An 11271-nucleotide genomic window follows, 5' to 3' on the forward strand; every position below is an offset into this window, starting at 1 on the left:
GGTTGCAAATTGATGTTTTTGTGCTATTAACTGGTAAACAACTCTGTTTTTAGTTGTTTTGCTGCCCTCGCTGTAGCGGGAGCCGCGTTCTTGTGGCGTGTGGTGGAACCTGTGCTGCAGCCACCAGTGCTCCGCTCCCCCTCTAGGTAATGGTAGCTGTGCGCCCAGAACCACTTCCTGTTGTCCTTTATAGGGGAGGGGGAGGGAAAGGGGGGGTTGGGGGGCTGTGGGGTGAGCTACAACAAGTCAAAGCATTGGAATGAATGTCAGGTCTCACTCAGTTGTCACTGGTGGAAACAAGTCACGTCTCTAAACTATAGTGAGATATCGGTAGGGGAACAGCTATGCGATCGGCCCTTACCCAAGTCACCCCAAGTCTAACACAGCGGACCGCTGATCCAAGGGAAGCCAGCAAACACTGATGTAATTATAATCTCGCCTCTACTTAGATCTTTTTCTCTCTACGGTACTTAGATTTCTTTTCATTTAACTTGTGCTCAGATGTACGCAGGAGACGTGCTCAGATGTAGGCAGGAGAGGCGCTCAATTCCCAGTGCTACTGCAGGTATGGGACAGCGTCCAATCAACAACCAAGCTGAGTTTAACTTGACATTACACAACGTGCCACAGGACACAACAATGCACTCTTGGCTGGCGGCAGCCGTAAACGCACCACATGTTGTACCCGGGATCCGCAAAGGCTCTCCTTCTAGAGCCTTCTAGTACTACATGTGTTACCAGTAGCTTGAATGCCCAACCAAACAGCCTGAGCAGCAGAGAGAGCAGTCCGACAGTAATTCTGTGACTGAAGTGACTGAATAATTCTCAAAGCAAGATGCTACATTTGAGGTGTTGTTCTCATGGTTACATGTCTGTGGTCCCCAGGCTCTAGCACACTATGTCAGGGCTCAACGTTAACTTTTAAAAGTGGTTGCCAGCTTGGCAACCAGGTATGAGGTTTTGGTTGCCAAAGCCAACCACACCTGCCAATTTCGTAGCCAAGGGCAACTGGGACTTTGTCCTACATCTCCCATGATGCTCCTGTTGTGTGTAGGTGCTTGAGTGGAAATCACACCTGCCTAAAATTTACACAGTCTTTATACAGCTTGTAGGAGTAAAGATACTGGTGTTTTGGTCTCTTGTGAGGTGTAGATGCAATAATCTACCGTTGAAAAGGCACTGCTATTTATGCTGTTTACCCAGTACAAGTGTTTAGGCAAAGCCAGAAGACAGAGCATCATCTTTAGCCAGTGGATGAACAAGCGAATGGGAAGCGTGGGTTGTTGGGAGGTCAGAACTTCCCCTGTAGGATACAACTCCTATGATGCTATCGGTCAGAGTTGCTTGCCTTTCCCTTGCCACGGAAATACCTTAGCGTGTTATTTGTCAGAATCGTAGTAGTGCAACCCGCTGTTCAAAAATACTCAAACGTGACCTAGCGGCTTTCAAATTTTTTCCGCAGCTCCCATTTTGTAAGGGATGAGGGGGAGGCGGATTCCCCTGACACCCCTACCACAGAACACAGCTCAGCTTTCAGACCAAAGGGCCCTGACGTCTGTGGGATTCTTCCACCCGACTGGACACTCAACCTGTCAATCATTCTCTACGTCCAATCATGATGTCTTGGTTCTTGATTCTTTATGATCCTCCTTCTTTTCCTCCATCTCCAGCTCAAACCTCATCACAAGGCTTACTCTCCTCTGCCCCAGAATGCAGGAGTCAACTATAGACCCAAAGTGACCCGGCGTACCTGGCTGGGTAGACAACCTGCCAGTCACTCTCTCTCCATCCAATCGTGATGTCTCGTCTCGATCACCCTTTCATCTCTTTTTTCCTCAACCTTCTCTTCTTCCATTCCCAGTCCCAGCCTCAGCTCAAGGCTCCTGAGCGTAGTCGTCAGCCAGAACCAAGGCAACCTGACTGGACGCATAACCTGTCAGTCACTCTCTCCGTCCAATCACAATGTCTCATCTCAATAGCGCCTTCCTCCCCCCCACCACCACTTTCTTTCTCTGCCTCCATTTACAGTCCAAACCTCAGCTCAGAGCTCCCGCTCCCCAGAGTATCCGTAGCCGCATCGGCAAGCCGTTGCCCTCGACGACGGGGAGCGGGGGCCGCGCTGAGACAGTCCAGTTTGAGTTGGAGCGGGGAAGGCGGAAAAAATAATACCAGAGCGAGCTGTATAAAAGCAAGCAAGCAAAGCACAAGCAGGCAACCCTGGCTGGCTCGCCAGGCCGGGGCTAAAAGTGGCCCCCGTGGCTAAGCTAGCCGCCCTGCTAAAATAACAAAGGGCTGCCCAGGGGACGGGCGCAGGGTCGGTCAGCGAGACCCAACCGGACCACAGCCGCGTCTCCGCTCCGCTCGGCGAAGGCTCAGCTCCGCCTGCGGCCGAGCGTCTGTAATTGAGGCCTAAGGGCAGACGCCCTGAATAGCTCGATGAGCAGGCACGCGCGCGCGTGCGCTCGCACCATCAATGGCTGCCTTTCTCGAAACGGGCCTGCCCACCCCTCTACCTCTCACTCTCTCTCTCACACACACACACACACACACACACATACACCAAAGTACACATGCTCTCTCTCTATCCCTCTTTCTCTCAGCAAACGTCTGCGTACAGAGTGTTTCAATATTTCAGTTTGTTTCGTGTACCTCTCTCCTTCACTCTGTCTGACATGTGTAGTGCGCAGTAATCAGAGTCCAATCGAGGTTCTTACTGTTGTTTGCCTTTGCAATTCTCTGTTTTCCTTTCTGTAACGCTTTAACGCATTTATAAACAAATATCTGTGTGTTTCTTCTCTTTCTGTCTCGCCCACAGAGACTCCAAAGGCCTCGCTATGCTTATCTTAACACCTGTGGTATTGTCAGTCTACCCAATAGAGCTCCTAATTGACAAATAAACAGTCTCTACACCAGACTCTCCATCGCACACATGTGAATAACATGTTATACACCTCAGCTATCAGTGTTGTGAACGTCTTCCCACTTGTAATAGTTCCACCTTTTCCCATGTGGCCCTGGCTAAATAAAGATCGACCAACCCACTTAATAGTGTCAACAGCACCTCTGGTGTGCAGTCGCAAACACGGGTAACACCGACCAACTCTGACGCAGCTGTGCTATCCCATCTACCGTTTCAGAAGGCCAGAGGAGTCTAGATGGATAGATTGGATTGGCAAGATATGTGGAAAGACATGAAAGAGGATGAGTATCAAACACCAAATTTGATATCAAGATACAATCCAGTCAGGGATTGATTGATCCCTAACTCAAGTTAATTCCTGAAAGATACATATTTGTGCGTTTGAACTCTGCCTCACTGACAACTCAGTTTGACAACATCATCAAATAGCTAACAATGTTACAATGTAACAAATTTGTGAAGTTATCAGGAAAACTCCACCCTGTAAGTCAATCAGGATTGGGTTCCACCCGTTGTCACACAACAACGATGGGCTGTTCTGATTGTTCCGTCATTCTGGAACGTCATGAAGTGTACTGCTGTCTAAATGAGAACTACTCAGCCATGGTATTGCCTGCTTATTGCACTCATGATATGTCTTGAGAAAAAAAAACACGTTTAAACACATGTTTAAAATGATTTTGTTGCTGGAGTGGGTCTTTAAGGTACTGTAGCTGCAGTACCACTCCCACCTGTTCTTGTCTGTGAATATTATTACTTTTGTCACCCTTGCTAGATGCTGAACAGTATTCCATTGGCTGTGCATCTGTGCTCTGCACAATGACAACAACATTTAACCTAATAGGGGCTAATTAACGCTACGCCTCGCGTCAATCCCTTTCTACCACCAGCCTAAGAGGATGGGGGGGGGGGGTGTTCCTGTGAAGCGTAGCCGCAGCGATGATCCCTAACGACGACATCGCCACCGATGAGAATGATTAAGGCTCGCTGGAGGCTGTTTATTGGCCCCCGCTGCGCCCCGCGGCGCACACACACTCTCTCACTCAGGGGCCTCCAGCGCCCATGCCCACATGCCCGACCGACTGTGCCCATGCTCCATGCCACCGCTGCCAGGCTCCACTGCTGCCGCTGCCGCTGCTGCCACTGCCGCTGCTGCTCCTAGTGCTGCTGATGTTTTCCCCTTGCACGCATGCCACAGCTGTGGTGGCTGTGGTAATGTTTGACTGCTCAGAATGGATTCCCCAGCTCAAAAACGTTCTTATTATATTTATATTTTACTACACCGCCGCGGAGCCTGCCAGCTGCCGGGGCCAAGCAGCCGGCCGCGCACCCCTTTAAATAGGCTGTGACAATATGATTAAACATCTGAGGAAGAGGAGGGAGAAGACGAGGAACGGAGAGGAGGAGGAGGAGGAGGAGAAGGATGGAGAGAGAGAGTGAGAGAGAGAGACAGAGAGAGAAAGAGAAAGAAAGGGGAGAGAAAAAAATGCACAAGGTAAACATCAACATGGTTAGGTCGGTGTTGACGTAGGGACCCCAAGCAAACATAATCTTTTTATTTTTGAACTTTGCTGAAAGGAAGGGTTTTTTTTTTTCTCGGATGGGAGTATTGGAGAAAGCATGTGTGTGTGAGAGAGAGAGAGAGAGGGAGAAAGGGAGAGAGATGTACAAATAAAAAAAAATAATATGGAGGCTTCTCTGATGACATGATGACAACTAGATTTAGTCCAAACATCTCTGTTAAGGAAACAGTGGCTCAGAGCTGAAATGTTATAGCGAGACGTAGCCTTGACAAAGTAAAGAAATAAATAGTAACTAAATATATATCCCTGCCTCCATCCAGCTCCTGTTTTCACTAGACCAGTAGCATGAAAACCTTCAGATGGAAATTAGTCCTGCGGACACTAAGGCCCAGATGGTTGAACTCTACACTCCATATATTTATCCAGAGGATGCCCGACGTTTGCTCTCGTCTCCACGCGTCGCACAGAGCTGGTGGATATCATCCTGGCGGAGCCTGTTGATGCTTCCCTGCGGTGGCCCTTCTCCAGGGCTCTGTCGGCATCGCATCCACTCTCAAAAATATTGATTCAACAGTGTCAATAAATACACTGTATACAATCACAAGAAAACGGAAATATCACAGCAGTCTTTTACTATAACTGTAACAACAACAACTATTACTACTACTACTACTCCTACTACTACTACTACTAATACTAATACAGTAATAATAATAATAATAATGATAATAATAATGACAATAATAATACTAATAAATAAAAATAAGCACTGTCATGTCATGGTCATTATTGTCTGTTTCACCAAGGACTCCAGACAGCATGTATAATGAGGCATAACACCGGTGTACACATTAACTAATTAAGAGCAGAGGAGGACAGCGGGGGTGATGAAGCGTTAGACCAGCCTTTGGGAGTCGCTGGCTCCCAACTCCCCTGCCAGAGAACAGGGGCACAGACGTGACCGTCTGTGGCAGACACGAGCGACAGAACAACAGTGGGGAAAGAGAAGAGAAGAGGGACGGAAGAGAGCGGACAGAGGAAGTGAAATGTTAAGGCCAACACCCACTGGTGGCGGCGGCTGTGCAACGTGCGTCAAGTGACGGCAAAGTTTAGAGCTCCGTTATTTTCTTTAATGGAGCAAAGCCCACTGGTAGCGTTTGACGCACGCCAACGCCGACGTTTAGACAATTGGTCTACCTCTTGAGCGTCAAATCCATAGACACGAATGTCACCGCCAGTGGGCGTTGGCCTTTAAACGGCAGACGATGAGAAGAGTGAGAAAGAGCAACTGGAAAGAAAGAATGCGTGAAAGAGAATGCGTGAAAGAGAAGTGGGAAGAGAGTGAGTAAAGGAAAGTGACCGCTAGACCAGGGGAGGTGCTGTGGGGCAAATGACCCGTGCCACATTTGAGTTGTAGTACCCACGGGAACAACCACGGGTACCCATGGGAACATTTCCCGAACCCACCTCGTCTCTCTCTCTTTCCCACTCGCTTCCTGTCAGTCTCTTCACTGTCCTGTCACAATAAAGGCAAAAAAAGCTAAACAAATATACAGAGAAATGTACAAAAAAAAAAACATAGAACGTAGATCAGAGGGAGTGAAAGGGGCGAGGTGAGAGGACTGAGAGAAGCTTGTGGGTGACTGAGAGAATGTCAAAGGCAAACGAAACAGTAAACAGACAAAGAGCCGAGAGTGTGAGAGAATAAAGAGAGAGAGAGAGAGAGAGAGAGAGAGAGAGAGAGAGAATGTCAAGAGCTCGCCAAAACAGAGGGACAATCCCAGCGACTGACAGAAAGAGTCCAGATTGAATGAGCGTGAGTCAAAAGCATGACACGTAATGAGTGACCAATAGTGGGGAAGAGAGAAACCCAGAGGGATGGGAAGAGAGAATGAGACAGAGAAAAACAGACGGAGAGAAAAGCAGATGGTGTGAGTGTATGAAAGAGAGAGAGAGAGAGAGAGAGAGCCTAATGCAGCATAGAAGAGAGAGAACAACAATGAAAGAAAGATCACATAAGAAAGAAAGAAAGCAGAGATAAACAGAGAAAGAGTGAGAGAGTAAGAGAGAAATGGAGAGAACAGAGATAAACAGAGAAAGAGTTAGGGAGAGCATGTGAGTGAGAGAGAGAGGCCAAACGAGACAGGGGCACTGAGCGGGCGTCACCCTGAGCCCCCTGTGTATCCCTGCTGTACATATGGCTTGTCCTGCGTGTCTCTGTAGTAAACGGCTCGTCTGGTGATGTCCTGCCGTACGTATGGCTTGTCTGGTGATGTCCTGCGTGCCCCTGTCGTAGGTATGGATTGTCTGGTGATATCCTGTCGTATGTATGGCTTGTCTGGTGATGTCCTGCGTGCCCCTGTCGAATGTATGTTTGTCTGGTGATGTCCTGTGTGCCCCTGTCGTATGTATGGCTTGTCTGGTGATGTCCTGTCGTATGTACGGCTTGTCTGGTGATGTCCTGCGTGCCCCTGTCGTATGTATGGCTTGTCTGGTGATGTCTTGCGTGCCCCTTTCGTATGTACGGCTTGTCTGGTGATGTCCTGCGTGCCCCTGTCGTATGTATGGCTTGTCTGGTGATGTCCTGCGTGCCCCTGTCGTATGTATGGCTTGTCTGGTGATGTCTTGCGTGCCCCTGTCGTATGTATGGCTTGTCTGGTGATGTCCTGCGTGCCCCTGTCGTACGTATGGCTTGTCTGGTGATGTCCTGCGTGCCCCTGTCGTATGTATGGCTTGTCTGGTGATCCCCTGCGGGACGCCGCACTCACCCTGGCCGTGGTGAGCAGCAGCGGGGCCGCTGTGGTGCGCTGGGCTACGCTACGCTACGCTGCGCTGCGCTGCGCTGTGCTGTGGTGCGGCCGGAGGCTTCAAACGGCAGCAGGCCTGCCCACAGGGCCTAATTACAGGCCGCGCTCCCACACCCACACCCACCCTGGCCCTGCACCATGGACCACGGCCACGCACACTGGCTGCAGACGGGCACGGGCACACGGGCACAGGGACAAGGGGAGCGGACAGGGGACAAGTGTGCGCAAGTGCACAGCGCTACACGCCATATGCTTCTGTAGTGCACACAGGGTGCAGAGAGCGATGGAGAGAGAGAGAGGGAGATAGAGAGACAGTGCTGGAGAGAGAGAGGGGGATATAGAGAGAGAGAGTGCTGGAGAGAGTGAGAGGGAGAGAGGGATAGAGAGAGAGAGTGCTGGAGAGAGTGAGAGGGATAGAGAGAAAGAGAGTGCTGGAGAGAGTGAGAGGGATGGGGGGAATATAGCGAGGGAGATAGATGGAGAGAGTGGGAAGAGGAGAGAGAGAGAGAAAGAGAGAGAGAGAGGGATAGGAGGAAATACTGTATGGTGAGGGAGATAGATGGAGAGAGTGGGAAGAGGAGAGAGAGAGAGAGAGAAAGAGAGAGAGGGATAGGAGGAAATACTGTATGGTGAGGGAGATAGATGGAGAGAGTGGGAAGAGGAGAGAGAGAGAGGGATAGGAGAAATAAAGAACGATGGAGAGAGAGAGATGGAGAGAGGAAGAGAAAGGGAAATGGAAAGGGAGAGAGACCAGTAGAGAGCATAAAATGAGAGAAAAGAGAAGAGAGAAAAAGAGATGGATTGGGGGAAAAGTAGAGAGGGAGATAAAAAGAATGAGGGAAAGAGAGAGAAGGAGAGAGAGGAATAGCAGCGTATGGACAGAGAGAAGTGGAGGGAGGAGGAGGTCTGTTTATATTACCAAACAAGTCAACTCTCATCTCTCCTCAAACTCACTGCAAATACTGACACTGTCCCAGTCAGCCTCAGGCCGTTGATACTACCAGGGCTGGAGGACAGTAGGAGAATAGAGGAGAGGGGAGAGGATAAAAGAGGAGAGGAGAAAAGAGGAGAGGGTAGGAGGGGAGAGCAGCGGAGAGGAGGACAGAGGACAGGAGAATAGAAGATAGAAGGGAGGTAGGGATGAAGTGGAGAGGAGAGGAGAGGAGGACACAAGAGGAGAGGACAGGAGAGGAGAGACGATAGAAGGGAGGTGGGAGAGGAGGAGCTGGAAGGAGGAAGGTGTTCAGTGGCTCACCTTGGGTTAATGTGCCAGTGTATTTACCCTAACTTCCTAACCCTAACCCTAACCCCAACCCCAACCCCAACCCCAAATCAGAAAAAGTTGGGACATTGTATAAAATGCAAACAAAAGTGTGTAAAAGTGTGTAAAGTAAACCCATATAACAAAAAAGACATATCAAATGTTGGAAATGGAAAAAAAGACCATTTCATGGAAAATATATGTTTTGAATTTGATGACAGGGGATGTTTACCACTGTGCTGCTTTACTTCTTGTTTTTCAGCTCTCTCCTTTATTTGCAAAGATTTTTCTGGATTCTTTGAATATTTTATTGATATTAGGCTCTGTAGACCATGAACGTCTCGAATACTTCACAATTTCATGTTAACAAGCATTAAAGCATTAAGCATTGGATTGTTTCATCATTTATCCACACAGGTGATGAATACCCCTACATCTTTACTTCTACTGACTTTGCCTTGTACCCTAATTAATTGTGAAACATTCCCCATTTTTAATTCATCATTACACAATATATCCACTTTTTTTTGTTGTTTAAGTGTTGCCGGTATAAAAATCAAAATTATCACATTTCCATGAAATCGTCACGTTTGTAATTGTCAATGTTTGATAATTGTCTGTGTCTTTTTGCAGCTTTACAAGATTAGCAGATCATTCCATTATGGTTTTATTCACATTTTACACAACTTCCCAACTTTTTCTGATTTGGGGTTGTGTAAATATGTGTACAAACCACAAACACTGTCAGCAACCTCTTTTTACAACTGTATATTAAGGGTAGTATTACAGTATTAAACTAGTACAAGTATGTTTATGTTACTGTTTATGGAATATAGTGGACGCTTCTGTCCGAAGTAGGCCTACTTTTTAAAAACATCAACAATGGCAGAAAGACTTGGCTCACAAGCTCTCCAGAGTGTGTGATTATTGCAATTGGTAGGTACATCTGGATTGGCCTCCGTTGTTGAAGATGCAGCAGGTTGATATTACAAGCTTGTGCAAGTGGCCACACTACACTTAAACTTCATAGGTTAATACTGTAATATTCCACTGAGATCATCCTGGGAAGCCGAGCATCACTACCGTTTGTCATTTTAAAGGGGATGGATGCATGTGTTTATTTTAATCAAAGCAGGCCGATTTGATTCCGAGCCATTTGTCTCTTGAAAAGCTCAGCAGAGGGACGTGATGCTTTATTAAGTCCCTATCCTCGTTTGCCAAGCCATATCTCCAGGGCTGAAAACACTTGTCTCCACACTTCTGTTTGACAAATGTCACCACGTTTGTGCGTCAATGTAATTTTAACCTAGGGCTAATAGTGAGTATACGTTGGTTTGGTAATTATATGTTGAATCGATGTAGCTCAGCAACTCCACTGGGACTCTGACAGTCAGCTGACGTTTATACTACCGTCTGGATGGAAAAGATGAACCGCTGGAGCTGAGCGTTCAGCTCTAACAGATACAATAAATAAATCCATTTTAGAACCTAAATCCGACCTCTTTGAACACACATCCAAGTTATGTGACCGCTAAAGGAGAAGTCTAAACGTTAATGTAAGTGTAAACAGCAACATGTTTGTTTAGGTGTCTAATAAATGGAAAATGTGAGCTGGCACTGAAATACACTGTTACCATTAGTTACCTATTGGCTGAGTTCACATCTTGTAGTTTAAACATAAGACATCAACACTGCCTAGGATGTTACAGGGGCACATTCAAGTTCTGGGTCTCTTGAATCATTCAGGGATTGATTCAGTGTCGCTTCACAGCTGTCTTTAATTCACACAACATCTATCACCAGGATTAGTCTGGCTTTCACCTTGGTGAAGATGTACGTAGCCTATGCACTAATATTAATTTTGTTGAATGTTGATAATTGTAATAATAGCCTAGCATGATGGCGTGCCATGTGATGAGTGCGCAACATGGTGCGGCAATATGACTAGTTTGTGCTGACTCAAAACTCCGGCCCTGTAATCTGCTGATGCCTGGCCTCGTACCAGCCTGGAGGATTACGCCACAAACCCCTCAAAATACTCTGTGATTATTAACATTTCTCTGAATTCTTAAAATATCAGCAACTTCGAGAGCTAATTTTACCAAAAGGCTTGCCTATGGGGGAACTTTTTTTTGCCACTGCAGTTTAAATCTCTGGCCTAATAGACCGATCACTAGTCATGCTGCAACTTGTGACAGAGCGTAACGCATGCTGAAACGCACATTTACAGACGGACAGAACTCAAACTTCAGCACAAGAGAGAGATCATCTAGTTGCCTTACACTACCCCATACCCTGCTCCTCCCTTTGGAAAAGGCTGAGGCCTGCATATCTATTAGCCTAATTTTAGGACTATTTGTGTAACAGAGGAGCGGGGTGTGTCTGAGAAACACAGTCAAGTTGAGGGGGTGAGAGGGTGTTGGTGTTGGTGGTGGACACCAACACCCTCCTTATATCGCTTTCAAGAAGATCCAAATCACGAGGGAAGTCACAAGGGAGCCTCCCGCCGACGCTGCTCGAAACAGTCGCTCTGTTCCACTCAGCAAGCGGCACCACCTGCCATTCTGTCGCCCCATCGTGTGACGACTGCAGATAATGACCGCAGAGCTAATCAGCGAAAAAGCGGAAACTGAAGGGATAAAAAGGGCTTCAACAACAAATAAAAGGTCCCGAAACCTAAACATCGTTGCGAAACGCGCTCAGATCTCGGGCTCAGATCTCAGGAAGAGAAAATGACGCCGGCCGCCGCAGTGACAGAAG

This window comes from Sardina pilchardus, chromosome 4 (genome assembly GCF_963854185.1).
Source record: "Sardina pilchardus chromosome 4, fSarPil1.1, whole genome shotgun sequence".
NCBI lineage: Eukaryota > Metazoa > Chordata > Actinopteri > Clupeiformes > Clupeidae > Sardina > Sardina pilchardus.